Source organism: Chiloscyllium plagiosum, unplaced genomic scaffold, assembly GCF_037043375.1.
Source record: "Chiloscyllium plagiosum isolate Xiang-an unplaced genomic scaffold, Cpla_swu_hap1 HiC_scaffold_39, whole genome shotgun sequence".
NCBI classification, from domain to species: domain Eukaryota; kingdom Metazoa; phylum Chordata; class Chondrichthyes; order Orectolobiformes; family Hemiscylliidae; genus Chiloscyllium; species Chiloscyllium plagiosum.
Window position 1 is genome coordinate 41,226,239 of NW_028270177.1, and position 16,408 is coordinate 41,242,646.

The window sequence follows — 16,408 nt, forward strand, 5'->3', positions numbered from 1 at the left end:
TATACAGGAGGTTGAGAGTAGTGATGAGGAAATGTGTAAGGTATGAGCAGGTAGGGAAAGACTAAAGTTTAGGGTTGCTTGACAAAGGCTCAGCTAGCATGAAAATGTGTTGCTGGAAAAGCGCAGCAGGTCAGGCAGCATCTAGGGAACAGGAGAATCGACGTTTCAGGCATAAACCCTTCTTCAGGAAAGCCCTTCCTGAAGAAGGGCTTATGCCCGAAATGTCAATTCTCCTGTTCCCTAGATGCTGCCTGACCTGCTGCGCTTTTCCAGCAACACATTTTCAGCTCTGATCTCCAGCATCTGCAGACCTCAATTTCTCCTCAGCTAGCATGACTTTGACCAGCTAAGAATTTGCAGTAAACACTGAGGTGCTGGAGGCAAGGATAGTGGTTTAATGAGATGAAGAGCATCCATTGTGTAATGCCAGATGGCTTAATCTTTACTGTTGATGCTTGCTGATTGTAACGGTCACCCAACCAATACCGATGTTGCCTTATTTGGATGCTGCTCCCTGTAAGTAACGATATAATTCCTTAAGAATCTGCTGTTCGAGCGAAGACCAAGAACTCATGTCTTTGTGTACATGGGCGTCGTTCTCTCTCCAGGGCCTGGAATAAAGGCGAAGAAGGTAAAGCCACTCTGTGTCTCTGAGCTTTTGCTTCGACTGATACGGAAACAGGGTGACAGTGAACTAAGGTTTCAAGGTCTCAAGAAGGCACCGGAAAGCAAGAAGTTGCTTTCAAGTGTGTATATGTCAACGCCAGAAGCATCGGGAATAAGGTGGGTGAATTTACAGCATGGGTTGGTCCCTGGGATTTCGATGTTGAGGCCATTTCAGAGACATGGGTAGAGCAGGGACAGGAATGGTTATTGCAGGTTCCAGGATTTATATGTTTCAGTAAGAACAGGGAAAATGGTAAAAGAGGGGATGGTGTGGCATTGTTAGTCAAGGACAGTATTACAGATGCAGAAAGGACGTTTCCCTCTACTATCCTTGAGGTAGTATGGGGTAGCATCAGAAACAGAAAAGGAGAGATTACCCGATTGGGAGTTTTTTATAGGCTTCCGAATAGTTCCAGAGATGTAGAGGATAGGATAGCAAAGATGATAGGATGGTCCTCATGAGGACTTTCCAAATATTGACTGGGAATACGATATTTCAAGTACTTTAGATGGGTCAGTTTTAGTATAATGTGTGGAGGAAGGTTTCCTGACACAGTATGTAGACAAGCCAACAAGGGACGAGGCCATATTAGATTTGGTACTTGGTAATGAACCAGGCCAGGTGTTAGATTTGGAGGTTAGATTACTTACAGTGTGGAAACAGGCCCTTTGGCCCAACAAGTCCACACAAACCTGCCGAAGCGCAACCCACCCAGACCCATTCCCCTACATTCATCCCTTCACCTAACACTATGGGCAATTTAGCATGGCCAATTCACCTAACCTGCACATTTTTGGATTGTGGGAGGAAACCGGAACATCCGGAGGAAACCCACACAGACACGGGGAGAATGTGCAAACTCCACACAGAGAGTCACCTGAGGCGGGAATTGAACCCGGGTCTCTGGCGCTGTGAGGCAGCAGTACTGAGCACTGTGGCACTGTCGGTGAGCACTTTGGTGATAGTGACCACAATTCAGTTATTTTTACTTTACTGATGGAAAGGGATAGGTATATACCGCGGGGCAAGAGTTATAACCGGGGGAAAGGCAATTACGATGCGATTAGGCAAGATTTAGGATGCATAGGATGGGGAAGGAAACTGCAGAGAATGGGCACAATTGAAATGTAGAGCTTATTCAAGGAATAGCTACTGCATGTCTTTGATAAGTATGTACTGGTCAGGCAGGGAGAAAGTTGATGAGCATGGGATCCGTGGTTTACTAAGGAAGTTTAATCTCTTGTCAAGAGAAAGAAGAAGGCCTATGTTAGGATGAAATGTGATGGCTCATTTAGGGCGCTTGAGAGTTACAAGTTGACCAGGAAAGACCTGAGGAGAAAGCTAAGAAGAGCCAAGGGGGGACATGAGAAGTTGTTAGATGGGTTCAAGGAAACCCCTAAGGCTTTCTATACGGATACCAGGAATAAAAAAATGTCTAGAGTAAGATTAAGGCTAATCAAGGATAGTAGAGGGAAGTTGTGCGTGGAGTCAGAGGAGGTAGAGGAAGTGCTAAATGAATATTTTTTGTCATTATTCACACTAGAAAAAGACAATGTGGTCGAGGAGAATACTGAGATACAGGCTACTAGACTAGATGGGATTGAGGTTCACAAGGAGGAGGTGTTAACAATTCTGGAAAGTGTGAAAATAGATAAGTCCCCTGAGCCAGGTGAGATTTATCCCAGGATTCTCTGGGAAGCCAGAGAGGAGATTGCAGAGCCTTTGGCTTTGATCTTTATGTCGTCATTGTCTACAGGAATAGTGCCAGAAGACTGGAGGATAGCAAATGTTGTTTCCTTGTTCAAGAAGGGGAGTAAAAACAACCCTGGAAATTATAGACCAGTGAGCCTTACTTGTGGGTAAAGTGTTGGAAAGGGTTATAAGTAGGCTTGCCAATTTTAAGGGCATTTAATAGTCATTGGATAGGCACATGGACGAGAATGGAATGGTGTAGGTTAGCTGGGCTTCAGATTGGTTTCACAGGTCAGCGCAACATTGAGGGCCAAAGGGCCTGTACTGCGCTGTAATCACAGAACCAATCACAGAACCTTCAGCCCAACTAGTCCACACCGACCCTTTGAAGAGTAACCCACCCAGACCCATTCCCCTACCCTATTATCCTAACCTGCACATTTTTGAATTGTGCAAGGAAACCAGAGCACCTGGAGGAAACCCACGCAGATATGGGAAGAACGTGCAAACTCCACACAGACAGTCACCCAAAGCTGGAATCGGACCTGGGTCCCTCACGCTGAGTCAGTAGTGCTAACCACTGAGCCACCGTGCTGCTAAAATGTTTAAAGGAGAGAGGCAATTATACAATAATTCAAGGAGAAGGAGAATCTGCGCTTTTCCAGCAACACATTTTTAAGCTCTAATCGCCAGCATCTGCAATCCTCACTTTCTCCTAATTATACAATATTACCAACTCCATGCTATGCTGCATCAGACAGCCCTGGTAGTGGGCCTGTCAAGAGGCTAGTAGAGAGAGAGATTTGAAATCAGGAGTGACAGTCATATTATTAGGAATTTGGAAGGGACACAATAACAGTGAGTAGGTGTGAGATGTCTCCAACCTGGAAGTCTTAGTTAAATACAGGATCACTGGACCACAATGTGGTACAGGAGGCCAATCGGCCCATCTGGACCTTTGTTGGAAGTGCACCTCAGGGACGTCAATCTCCCTGATTGCACTGAAAAGGTGACTGGGAATTTCTTGCCCTCTGCCCAGGTAGCTTCCATTTCATCAGGGAACGTTCTCTTTTATTCACCCATGAGCTGCCCTGGAGTGGGGAGGTTGGAGTGTGCAGTGGCAACACAGAAACAAGCCCCCTCTATTTTAAAAGTTTGAAATGAAAAGGAGAAAGCCTTGTTTTTATGTAGGGCTTTACACCACCAACAGACATCTCAGCTTGTTATCGTCAATAAAGCTGTTTTCGGAATGTAGTTACTGACACACCTGGAACCAAGCTGCGCACAGCAAGATTCCACAAGCAGCAATGTGACAGCGACCAGTTGAACCGTGCATTCTGATTGATGAATACTGGTTCGGGCACTGGGTGAGTTTCTGAATTAGCGTCATAGGATCTTTTATGCCCAGAGGAGCAGCCTCAGTTTAAAATTTGACCCAAAACAACAGCCCCTCTGACGATGGCACACTCCCCTCACTCTGCCCTAGTGGGCCAGTCCTAACTGACGGTCCTCAGATCTGAGTTGGGACCTGTACCGGGAACTCTGCAGCACAAAATGCTGCAAAAGGAGCTGGCACCCACTGAATATTCTCCACTGGTCAGCATAAACATGGTGGTCCTGAAGATCCATGATCAATGTGTCAGGAGGAGAAACTGAGGGGTCAGGGACCTGGATGGAAAATGTGATCAGTATCACCCGCCCACAGAGAGTTTGTCAGCTACTCAAGCTTTTCTCGATCTTTGTTACCAGCACTTCAGACTCAACAAACTTATTCGACCTCGATGTCTTCCGCCACCGGGCCCTTGCTGAAGATCTCAAACTCGTTTAAAGTCGCTGGAATTTGGCTGCCGAACACTGCGCATGCGTCCTTGCTGAAGGCGCCGGCAGGCACTGCACGTGCGTTCCTGGCCTGGTGGAGTTGCCTGGCACTGCGCATGCGTTCCTGGCGTGGTGCCTCTGTCAGGCATTGCGCATGCGGTACTGTCACGGATGCGCTGCCGGGATTGCGCATGCATTTTCGGCGTGGATGCCCTGCCGGGCACAGCGCATGCGTCTCGTGGTCGTGGCGCTGCCCGGCTCCCTCGGCCTGAGATGGCTCCGCAGCAACAAGTTCTCCAGGAAATTGCGTACGGCCCGCACCTGGCAGCTGGGGCCTGCTCAGCCACCCTTCGCACACTTGCAGCAGGTAGGACGCCTTGGACAGGAGGAGCACGCGGCCCCGCGTAGAGGTCCTGGAGAGGCCCTGCTGACAGGCGGCTGCTCGGTGCGCGGTTAGTCCGGGGCCAGACCCAGCGGGATGTACTTGACCGAGCACTGAGGGGGAGAAGGGAGGCCGAGGGACAGCCGCAGGAATGTAAGTGTGTACTGTCCGGAAGGGTTTGGGGGTGAAGAGGGGGCAGCGCCCAAAGCCCCCTATCACCCGGGGCGCGCCAGCCTCATGCCCGGGCTCCCCTAAAACCCGACTGCCGACCAGGCGGGTGACAACTCCTACCACTGTCCCCAACCTCCAAGCAGACCTTCAACCATCCCTCTTCCCTCCGCTTCCTTGTCCCTCTTCTCCTCTTACTATACATTTCCCTTTCCTTCCTTCCTTCTAAAAGGCAATTGATGAATTACCTCACAAAAGCGAGTTGGAAAATAACTGCACTTGGCCAGTTAACAGGAACACATTACGCATAAATAGGTCTTTTTCAGGTTGGCAGCTTGTAATGGGTGTCTAAGATTGTGCAACTGGAAAAGCACAGCAGGTCAGGCAGCATCCGAGGTGCAGGAGAATCGACCCTTCATCAGGAAGGGTTTATGCTTGAAACGTCGATTCTCCTGCACCCCGGGTGCTGTCTGACCTGCTGTGCTTTTCCAGCAACACACTCTTTGATTGTGATCTCCGGCATCTGCAGTCCTCGCTTTCCCCAGGCTGTAATGGGTGGTGTGCCACAGGGATCATGCTATGGCCTTAACTGTTCACAATTAATGTGAATGATTTGGAATGAAAGAATGGAAAGTATGTTTACCAAATTTGCTGATGATGGAAATTAGGTTGAAAAGTAAATTGTGATGTGGACATAACGAGGTGACAAAAAATAGGTTAAGTAAGTGGGGAAAGATGTCAAATGGAGTATAGTGTGAGAAACCATTTGTTTTGGCACAAATAAAAACAAAGCATGGTTTCTCAGTGGTCAGAGGACGCAGAGGGATCTGAGAGTTTTGCTTCCTAAAAGATAATTATGATGCGATTAGTCAGTATTTAGAATGCATAGGATGGGGAAGGAAACTGCAAGGGATGGGCACAATTGATATGTTGAACGTATTCAAGGCACTTGATAAGTATGTACCTGTCAGGCAGGGAGGAAGTGGTCGAGTGAGGGAGCCATGGTTTACGACAGAAGTTGAATCTCTTGTCAAGAGAAAGAAGGATGCTTACATTAGGATGAGATGCAAAGGCTCAATTAGGGCACTTGAGAGTTACAAGTTAGCCAGGAAAGACCTAGAGAGAGAGCTAAGAGTCAGGAGGGGACATGAGAAGTCGTTGGTGGATAGGATCAAGCAAAACCCTAAAACTTTCTATAGGTGTATATCAGGAACAAAAGAATGATGAGAGAAAGATTAGGGCCAAACAAGGATAGTTGTGGGAAGTTGTGCATGGAGTCCGAGGAGATAGGGAACATGCTAAATGAATACTTTTCGTCAGAATTCACACTGGAAAAAGACAATGTTATAGAGTCATACAGTCATAGATGTACAGCAGGTGTACGGAAACAGACCCTTTGGTCCAACGTGTCCGTGCTGACCTGATATCCCAACTCAATCTAGCCAACACCTGGTCCATATCCCTCCAAACCCCTCCTACTCATATACCCATCCAGATGCCTTTTAAATGTTGTAATTGTACCAGCCTCCACCATTTCCTCTGGCAGCTCATTCCGTACACGTACCACCTTCTGCGTGAAAAGGTTGCCCCTTATGTCTTTTTTTTTTATCATTCCCTTCTCACCCTAAATCTCTTTAAGGTCACCCCTCAGTCTCCGATGCTTCAGGGAAAACAGCCCTAGCCAATTCAAACACTCCCGATAGCTTAAATCCTCCAACCCTGGCAAATCTTTGTAAATCTTTTCCAAACTCTTTCAAGTTTCACAACATCTTTTCTATAGCAGGGAGATCACATTACACACAGTATTCCAATAGTGGCCTAACCAATGTCCTGTACAGCTGCAACATGCCCTTCCAACTCCTGTACTCAATACTCTGACCAATAACGGAAAGCATACCAAATGTCGCCTTCACTATCCTATCTACCTGTGACGACACTTTCATGGAGCTATGAATCTGCACTCCAAGGACTCTTTGTTCAGCAACACTCCCTAGGACCTTACCATGAAGTGTATAAATCCTGCTAAGATTTGCTCTCTCAAAATGCAGCACCTCACATTTATCTAAATTAAACTCCATCTGTCACTTCTCAGCCCATTGGCCCATCTGATTAAGATCCCATTGTAATCTGAGATAACTTTGTTCGCTGTCCATTACACCTCCAATCTTATCGCAAATACTGACAAACAGGCTTCTAGACTAGATGGGGTTGACGTTCACAAGGAGGAGGTGTTAGCAATTCTGGAGATTGTGAAAATAGGTAAGACCTCTGGGCCAGTTGGGATTTATCCTAGGAATCTCTGGGAAGCCCGGGAGGAGATTGCAGAGCCTTTGGCTTTGATCTTTGTCGTCATTGTCTAGAGGAATAGTGCCAGAAGTCTGGAGGAGAGCAAATGTTGTCCCCTTACTCAAGAAGGGGAGTAAAGACAACCCTGGTAATTATGGATCTGTGAGCCTTACTTCAGTGTGGGTAAAGGTTATAAGAGATAGGATTTATAATCATCTCGAGGGGAACAAGTTGGTTAGGGATAGTCAACATGGTTTTGTGAAGGTAGGTCGTGCCTCACAAACCTTATTGAGATTGTGACTAAACAGGTGGGTGAGGGTAAAGCAGTTGATGTGGTGTATATGAATTTCAGTAAAACATTTGATAAGGTTCCCCACAGTAGGCTGTTGCACAAAATATGGAGGCATGGGATTGAGGGTGATTTAGTGGTCTACATCAGAAATTGGCTAGCTGAACAAAGACAGAGGGGGATGGTTGATAGGAATGTTCATCCTGGAGTTCTAGTTACTAAGTGGTGTACCGCAAGGATCTGTTTTGGGTCCACTGCTGTTTGTCATTTTGATAAATGACCTGGATGAGGGTGTAGAAGGATGGGTTAGTAAATTTGTGAACGACACCAATGTTGGTGGAGTTGTGGATAGTGCTGAAGGATGTGCAGATTACAGAGGGACATAGATAAGCTGCAGAGCTGAGCTGAGAGTTAGCAAATGGAGTTCAATGCGGAAACATGTGAATTGATTCACTTTGGAAGGAGTAACAGAAATACAGAGTACCGGGCTGATGGTAAGATTTTGGCAGTGTAGATGAGCAGAGAGATCTTGTGTCCATGTACATAGATCCCAGATTAATAGGCTTATTAAGAGGGATTGAGTTTTGGAGCCATGTGGTCATGCTGCAGCTGTACAAAACTCTGGTGTGGCCGCACTTGGAGTATTGCATACAGTTCTGGTCACTGCATAATAGGAAGGATGTGTGAGGGTGCAGAGACGATTTACTAGAATGTTGCCCGGTATGGAGGGAAGGTCTTATGAGGAAAGGCTGAGGGACATGAGGCTATCTTCATTAGAAGAAGTTTGAGAGGTGACTTAATAGAGACATAAGATAATCAGAGGGTTAGATAGGGTGGACAGTGAGAGCCTTTTTCCAAGGATTGTGATGGCTAGCACGATGGGACATGGCTTCGAATTGAAGGGTGATAGATATAGGTCAGATGTCAGAGGTAATTTGTTTACTCCGAGTAGTAGGGGCATGAAATGCCTTGCCTGCAACAGTAATAGACTCGCCAACATTAAGGGCATTTAAATGGTCATTGGATAAACATATGGATGAAAATGGATAGTGTAGGATAGATAGGCTTCAGATTGTTGTGCCGTGGAACCATCGAGGGCCAAAGGACCTTTACTGCCCTGTTAATGTTCTATGTTCAAAAACTGAGAAGGCTATATCTGGGTATAGCAAGTAATCAGGCAAGCTAAATAGCATGCTATACTTTATTGCAAGTGATATTGAACACAGTAGTTGGGAGGTTTCAATTAAATAGGGCATTAGTGAGGCTACCTCTGGTGACCTGCTACAGTACTACGTAAAGTATTTAAGGATCCGGTATAAATGCGTCAGAAGCAGTTCAGAAGATGCAGAACCATATGACTAAGGAGATGATACACAGAAGAGAGCCATTTGGCCCATCTTGTCCATGCTGACCTAAAGACTGTCCTTTCCAATCCAGACTACCTCACTTAATTTGATTCAGTGAGTTGACATCTATGCTTCACTGTCTTACAGACAGGAAGTATTTGAGATATGATAGGTTAAGTAAGTATGCAAAGAGCTGTCAAATGGAGTATAGTGTGAGAAACCATCTCTTTACACGAATAAAAACGAAGCATAGTTTCGAAATGGTCAGAGGATGCACAGGGATCTGAGTGTTCTAGTTCATAAAACTGAAAAGGCTATATCTGGGTACAATATGTAATTAGCTTGTTTGGTATTCAAATTCTGAAGTGTGATTACTAAACACTTTATAACAACTTAAAAAATATCTGGAATGAAAACAAGGTGCTAAGGAAACTCGGCAGATCTGGCAGCATTCGTCCTTACCTTGAAATTATTCAGGCTCTGCTTCCTACATCTTTCAGGAAAAGCGTTCCAAATACTCATGACCCTCAGTGAAAATAAACTGTTTCACCTTTATTATGTCTTAATAGAGACATCCAGTTTCCCCAAGATGAAACATGCACTCCACATCTACCCTGTCAAAACTCGTGGTTAAATTTTCAATCATGCCACTTGCTCTTTTAAACGCGACTGAAACCTGTCTAACCTTCCCTCATTGGACAAACCATCCATTCCAGGAATTATAAAACAAAGAACTGCAGATGCTGGAGATCTGAAGCAAAATGAAAAATTCCTGGAGAAACACAGCAGGTCTGGCAGCATCTGTGAGAAGAAAGTGGAGTTAACATTACAAGCCACCAGACTCAAACATTAAGAAGCAGAGTCTGAATAATTTCAAGTTAAGGATGGCAAGGGGATGAAAGATTTAGGTGAAAATGTGAATTTGAGATGATACTGAGGTCAGCTTATTAAATGATAGTCCAGCTCAGGGGGCTGGATGGATTTGTGTTGCAAATTTCAATGTTCCATCTCTTCATTTGCCTGCCCTGCTGGCAGTCTCTCCCCTCTCCCCTCCTCCTCCACCCCCTCCTCCCACCCCTTCCCTCTGCAACCACCGTCCACCAACAGAACTCTCTTTCTTCCCCCGCCTGCTCTGCTTCATTATTCCTTCCAGCCCTGTCCCTTTACATGTGCACTTAATAGTTCAGTTTGCTTTTTTTCAAAAAACCACAGTGTTCACCTGCATGAGTGTTTTAAGCCAGTGATTACTTTACCTTCATTAATATAGATGTGAAAATGTCAGGAGTCTGCAACTAAGTGCAGATGCTAGAAGTACACAGGTCTGTGGAAAGAATTGAGCAGGGTTTACATCTGACATGTTAGCCTGGCCTTTTTCTTTGGTAAGTGCTGATGACCTGTTTTCTCCTCTTGTTTGTTTCACAACTTTAATTTGATTTGATTTGATGAGACAGTTCTTTTCAAAGTGATGTTCTCGCATTGTCAACACTCAAATTGCATTCTTGTGTCAAGATGAAAATGAGGCACAGCACAATAATTGTATATCTCCTGAACTTATGATTTTGGATTCCAAGTCATAAAAGCATGGAAGAAGATCACTCAGTCTAGTCTCATTGAGTCCTTGCCAGCTCTCTGTAGAGTAATCAGTCAGTTTAGATCACCCAACCTATCCCTGTAGCCAGGCAAGTTTTTTCCCTTGAATGCGAACCACTATTTCATGAAAAATCATTGGTCGTCACCGTTTCCACTTCATCATGGACAAGTTCACAGTCATAACTATGCTGCTTTTAAACATTCTTCCTCATGCTGTCCTGTGTCTCTTGTCCAAAATGGCAAGGTGGCTCAGTGGTTAGAACTGATAGGCCTCACTGCAGCAACGACATGGGTTCGATTCCAGCTTTCAGGACTTTGCACATTTTCCTCATGTCTGCGAGCATTTCCTCCCACAGTCTGAAATTGTGTAGGTTAGGTGGATTAGCTATGCTAAATTGCCCATTGTGTCCAGTAATGTGCAGGCTGGATGGATTAGCCATGGGCAATGTAGTGTTAGAGGGGTAGGGTAGGATTTGGGTGAGATGCTGTTCAGAGTGTTGATGTGGACTTGATGGGCTGAATGGCCTGCTTCCAAATGGGTCCAGTTCAGAAGACGACTCACTGGACCAGATATGTTTTCTCTCCACAGATGCTACCAGACCAGCTGTTTTTGTTGCTAATTTCCAGCATCTTCATTTCTTTGGGTTTTTTTAAAACCTAATGTTTCTAACACACTTTCTAGCACTTAGAGTCATAGAGATGTACAGCATGGAAACATACCCTTCGGTCCAACCTGTCCATGCTGACCAGATATCCCAGCCCAATCTACTCCCACCTGCCAGCACCCGGCCCATATTCCTCCAAACCCTTCCTATTCATATACCCATCCATTATGCCTCTTAAATGTTGCAATTGTACGAGCCTCCATCACTTCCTCTGGCAGCTCATTTCATACACGTACCACCCTCTGCGTGAAAAAGTTGCCCCTTAGGTCTCTTTTATATCTTCCCCCTCTCACCCTAAGTCTATGCCCTCTCGTTCTGGACTTCCCCACTCCAGGGAAAACACTTTGTCTATTTATCCTATCCATGCCCCTCATAATTTTGTAAACCTCTATAAGGTGACCCCTCAGCCTCTGACGCTCCAGGGAAAAAAAACCCCAGCCTGTGTAGCCTCTCCCTATAGCTCCCTATGGCTAGAACAGGGACAGGATTGGCTGTTGCAGGTTCCAGGATTTAAATGTTTTAGTAGGGTCAGAGGTGGGGGTAAAAGAGGGGGAGGTGTGGCATTGCTTGTCAAAGATAGTATTACAGTGGTGGAAAGGACGATGGATGAGGACTTGCCATCTGAGGTAGTTTGGGCTGAGGTTAGGAATAGGAAAGGTGAGGTCACCCTGTTAGGAGTCTTTTACAGGCCTCCGAATAGTCCTAGAATCATTGAAGAAAGGATAGGGAAGGTGATTCAGGAGATGAGTGACAGTAATAGGGTGGTTGTTATGGGGGACTTTAACTTTCCTGATATTGATTGGGAAAGCTATAGCTCAAGTTCGTTAGATGGGTCAGTGTTTGTTCAATGTGTGCAGGAGAGTTTCCTGACACAATATGTAGACAGGCCAACAAGAGGTGAGGCCATACTGGATTTGGTTCTGGGTAACGAACCAGGCCAGGTGTTAGAATTAGAGGTAGGTGAGCACTTTGGGGATAGTGACCATAATTCGGTGATTTTTACTCTCGTGATGGAGAGGGATAAGTGTGTACTACAGGGCAAGAGTTATAGCTGGGGTCAGGGAAATTATGATGCGGTGAGGCATGACTTAGGATGTGTGGCTTGGAAAAGTAGACTCCAAGGCAAGAGTGTAAATGATATGTGGAGCTTGTTCAAGGAGCAACTATTGAGTGTCCTTGATAATTATGTACCTGTCAGGCAGGGAGGAAAGAGTCGTGCGAGGGAGCCGTGGTTTAATAAGGAATTGGAATCCCTTGTTAAATGGAAGAGGGCGGCCTATCTCAAGATGAGACGTGAAGGTTCAATTGGGGCGATTGAGAGTTATAGGGTAGCCTGGAAGGACCTGAAGAGAGAGCTAAGAGCAGCAAGGAGGGGACATGAAAGGTCCTTAGTCGGTAGGATTAGGGAAAACCCTAAGGCTTTCTATAGGTATGTTAGGAATAAAAGAATGACTAGGGTAGGAATAGGTCTAGTCAAGGATAGTAGTGGGAAGTTGCGTGTGGAGGCGGAAGAGATTGGGGAGACACTGAATGAATACTTTTCTTCAGTATTTACTCAGGAACAGGGCATTGTCGTCGATGTGAATACTGAGTCACAAATAAGTAGAATGGATGGCTTTGAGGTATGTAGAGAAGAGGTGTTGGAAATCCTGGAAAAGGTGAAAATAGATAAGTCCCCTGGGCCTGATGGCATTTATCCTAGGATTCTCTGGGAAGCAAGGGAGGAGATTGCAGAGCCATTGGCCTTGATTTTTATGTCCTCTTTGTCTACAGGAGTAGTGCCAGAAGACTGGAGGATAGCAAATGTGGTTCCCTTGTTCAAAAAGGGGAGGAGGGATAACCCTAGTAACTATAGGCCGGTGAGTCTCACTTCTGTTGTGGGCAAAGTCTTAGAGAGAATTGTAAGGGATAGGATTTATGCACATCTGGATAGGAATAATGTGATCAAGGATAGTCAGCATGGTTTTGTGAAGGGCAGGTCGTGCCTCACAAACCTTATTGAATTCTTTGAAAAGGTGACGAAGGAGGTTGATGAGGGGAAAGCGGTAGATGTGGTATATATGGATTTTAGTAAGGCGTTTGATAAGGTTCCCCATGGTAGGCTACTGCAGAAAATACGGAGATATGGCATTGAGGGTGAGTTGGAGGTTTGGATTAGGAATTGGCTGGATGGAAGAAGACAGAGGGTAGTAGTTGATGGCAAAGTTTCTTCATGGAGTGCCGTCACTAGCGGTGTTCCGCAAGGATCTGTTTTGGGACCATTGCTGTTTGTCATTTTTATAAATGACCTGGAAGAGGGGTTAGAAGGTTGGGTGAGCAAGTTTGCGGATGATACGAAAGTCGGAGGAGTTGTTGACAGTGAGGAAGGATGTGGCAGGTTACAGCAGGATATAGAGAAGCTGCAGAGCTGGGCAGAAAGGTGGCAAATGGAATTCAATGTAGCTAAGTGTGAGGTGATTCACTTTGGGAAGAATAACAAAAAGATGGGGTACTGGGCTAATGGTCGGATACTTGGTAGTGTGGATGAGCAGAGGGATCTTGGTGTCCATGTACACAGATCTCTGAAAGTTGCCACCCAGGTAAATAGTGCGGTGAGGAAGGCATATGGCGTACTGGCTTTTATTGGTAGAGGAATTGAGTTCCGGAGTCCTGAGGTCATGATGCAGTTGTATAAGACTCTGGTGCGGCCGCATCTGGAATATTGTGTGCAGTTTTGGTCGCCATACTATAGGAAGGATGTGGAGGCACTGGAACGGGTGCAGAGGAGGTTTACCAGGATATTGCCTGGTATGGAAGGAAGATCGTATGAGGAAAGACTGAGACACTTGGGGCTGTTTTCATTAGAGAAAAGAAGGTTTGGGGTGACTTGATTGAGGTGTACAAGATGATTAGGGGGTTAGATAGGGTTGACAGTGTGAACCTTTTCCCGCGTATGGAGTCGGGTATTACAAGGGGGCATAGCTTTAAATTAAGGGGGGGTAGATATAGGACTGAAGTTAGGGGTAGGTTCTTCACTCAGCGAGTCGTAAGTTCATGGAATGCCCTGCCAGTAGCAGTGGTGGACTCTCCCTCTTTATGGGCATTTAAGCGGGCATTGGATAGGTATATGGAGGATAGTGGGTTAGTATAGGTTAGGTGGGCTTGGATCGGCGCAACATCGAGGGCCAAAGGGCCTGTACTGCGCTGTATTCTTCTATGTTCTATGTTCAACTCCTCCAACCCTGGCAACATCCTTGTAAATCTTTTCTGAACCCTTTCAAGTTTCACAACATCTTTCCAGTAGGAAGGAGACCAGAATTGCACGCAATATTCCAACAGTGGTCTAACCAATGTCCTGTACAGCCGCAACATGACCTCCCAACTCCTGTACTCAATACTCTGACCAATAAAGGAAAGCATACCAAACACCACCTTCGCTATCTAATCTACCTGCGACTCCACTTTCAAGGAGCTATGAACCTGCACTCCAAGGTCTCTTTGTTCAGCAACACTCGGACCTTACCATTAAGTGTATACGTCTTGCTAAGATTTGCTTTCCCAAAATGCAGCACCTCTCATTTATCTGAATTAAACTCCACCAGCCACCTCTCAGTCCATTGGCCCATCTGGTCGGGATACTGTTGTAATCTGAGGTAACCTCCTTCGCTGTCCACTACACCTCCAATTTTGGTATCATCTGCAAACTTATTAACTGTACCTCTTATGCTCGCATCCAAATCATTTATATAAACAACGAAAAGTTGAGGACCCAGCACCGATCCTTGTGGCACTCCATTGGTCACAGGCCACCAGTCTGAAAAACAACCCTCCACCACCACCCTCTGTCTTCTACCTTTGAGCCAGTTGTGTATCCAAATGGCTAGTTCTCCCTGTCCACTTGGCCTGTAGCCCTGTCGGCCATGACACTCTACGTGTTCATCTCAATATTTAAATGCTATGAGGATTTCAGTTTTGACCACCCTTACTGGTTGCATTCCAGATTCTTACCATCCTCTGAGGGAAAATAAAATTGCTTGCATCCTCGCTAAACCTCCTGCTGCTCACCTTATCTATGCATATGATCATTGATTCTTCCACCAAGGGAAAACGTTTCTTCCTGTCTGTCCAATCTATGCTCTTCAATTTTACATGTTTCAATCATGCTGTCTGCACAACCACTCAGTCTCCTCTGCTCCAAGGAGAACAACTCCAATCCATCCAATCTGACTTCATGACTAAAATTCCCCAGCCCAGGCAACATCTTGGTACATCTGCTCTGCGCACAATCGCATGCCTCCAATAATATGGATTCCAGAACTGAACACAATACTCTAGCTGTGGCTTCACCCATGTTTTATACTGTTTAAAAATAATGTATGTTATGGACTAGGCCAGACCACTCAAGACGTCCCTAAGCAGGTAGCCCCAAACCATAACTTTGCAATTACCCGGAGTAAGATAGCAAGGTTGACTACTAGATTTTAAAACAGACAAAATGTGTTTCATTGTGTAACTTTGTGAATAACCAAGAACAGAATAAACAATCCCGATAGAACTCAACCTATCCATCTAGACTTAATTATGCTGTTCTGAATATACTCATCATTCCGAATTAGCAAACTCCCTTTAATAACCTGTATAAATGGACCACGTGCTTAAAGGTTAAAGTTGAAGGGCAGAAAGAGAGTGAGTTTCCACACAGCCCCCTGCTGAATTTCCAACCAGCTCAAGACTGAACTAAAACAGTTCAGCTCAGCTAGACACCTGACCACACTCTTTTCATTATACCAATCACTTCTAAAAATATGACCACTTTGGCCTGAAGTCTCATCTGTTGACATATAAACAGAAGGCCTCTCAAAATCCTTTTCATCTCTGCACCAAACCAAACTGATTGGAGCCTGACCCGGTTTATTGCCCCTCTGAAAAAAAAGGACAGAGTCTCCTTGAGGCAAGGAAGTTTTTAGATAAAAAGGGACACAGAGCATTTCTGTGCAGAACAGGCGTTTCAGCCCTCAATGTTGCGCTGCCTTGTGGAACCAATCTGAAGCCCATTTAACCTACACTATTCCATTCTCGTCCATTTGCCTATCCAGTGACCATTTAAATGCCCGTAAAGTTGGTGAGTCTACTACTGTTGCAGGCAGTACGTTCCATGCCCCTACTATTCTCTGAGTAAAGAAACTACCTCTGACATCTGTCCTATATCTGTCACCCCTCAATGTGAAGTTACGCCCCCCTCATGCTAGCCATCACCAATCCTTGGAGAAAAGGCTCTCACTGTCCATCTGATCTAACCTTCTGATTATCTTATATATCTCACTTAAGTCACCCCTCAACCTTCTCTCTAACAAAAACAGCCTCAATACCTCAGCCTTTCCTCATAAGACCTTCCCTTCATACCAGGAAACATTCTAGTAAATCCCCTATGAATCCCTTCCAAAGCTTTCACATTCTTCCTGTAATGCGGTGACCAGAACTGCATGCAATACTCCAAGTGCGGCTGCACAAGAGCTACAGCTGCAG

The 16,408-nt window shown here is 45.4% G+C and overlaps 2 protein-coding genes across 11 annotated transcripts in view; one reads left to right on the plus strand and one right to left on the minus strand.

Annotated features, from left to right (window-relative positions):
* Positions 1 to 4,205, minus strand: part of lins1 (lines homolog 1) — a 64,412-nt gene extending 60,207 nt beyond the window's left edge. Inside the window, exon 1 of the mRNA XM_087981334.1 lies at positions 4,137 to 4,205. The gene's annotated coding sequence lies outside the window, so the exon portion shown is untranslated. The remainder of the gene's footprint in view (positions 1 to 4,136) is intronic.
* A 187-nt stretch (positions 4,206 to 4,392) lies between these two features.
* The window catches only part of asb7 (ankyrin repeat and SOCS box containing 7), an 83,693-nt gene continuing 71,677 nt past the window's right edge, over positions 4,393 to 16,408 (plus strand). For 3 of the 10 annotated variants that reach the window (XM_087981339.1, XM_087981337.1, XM_087981344.1), the window contains exon 1: positions 4,552 to 4,712. The gene's annotated coding sequence lies outside the window, so the exon portion shown is untranslated. The other 7 variants (XM_087981336.1, XM_087981345.1, XM_087981341.1 and 4 more) reach the window with 6 other exon arrangements.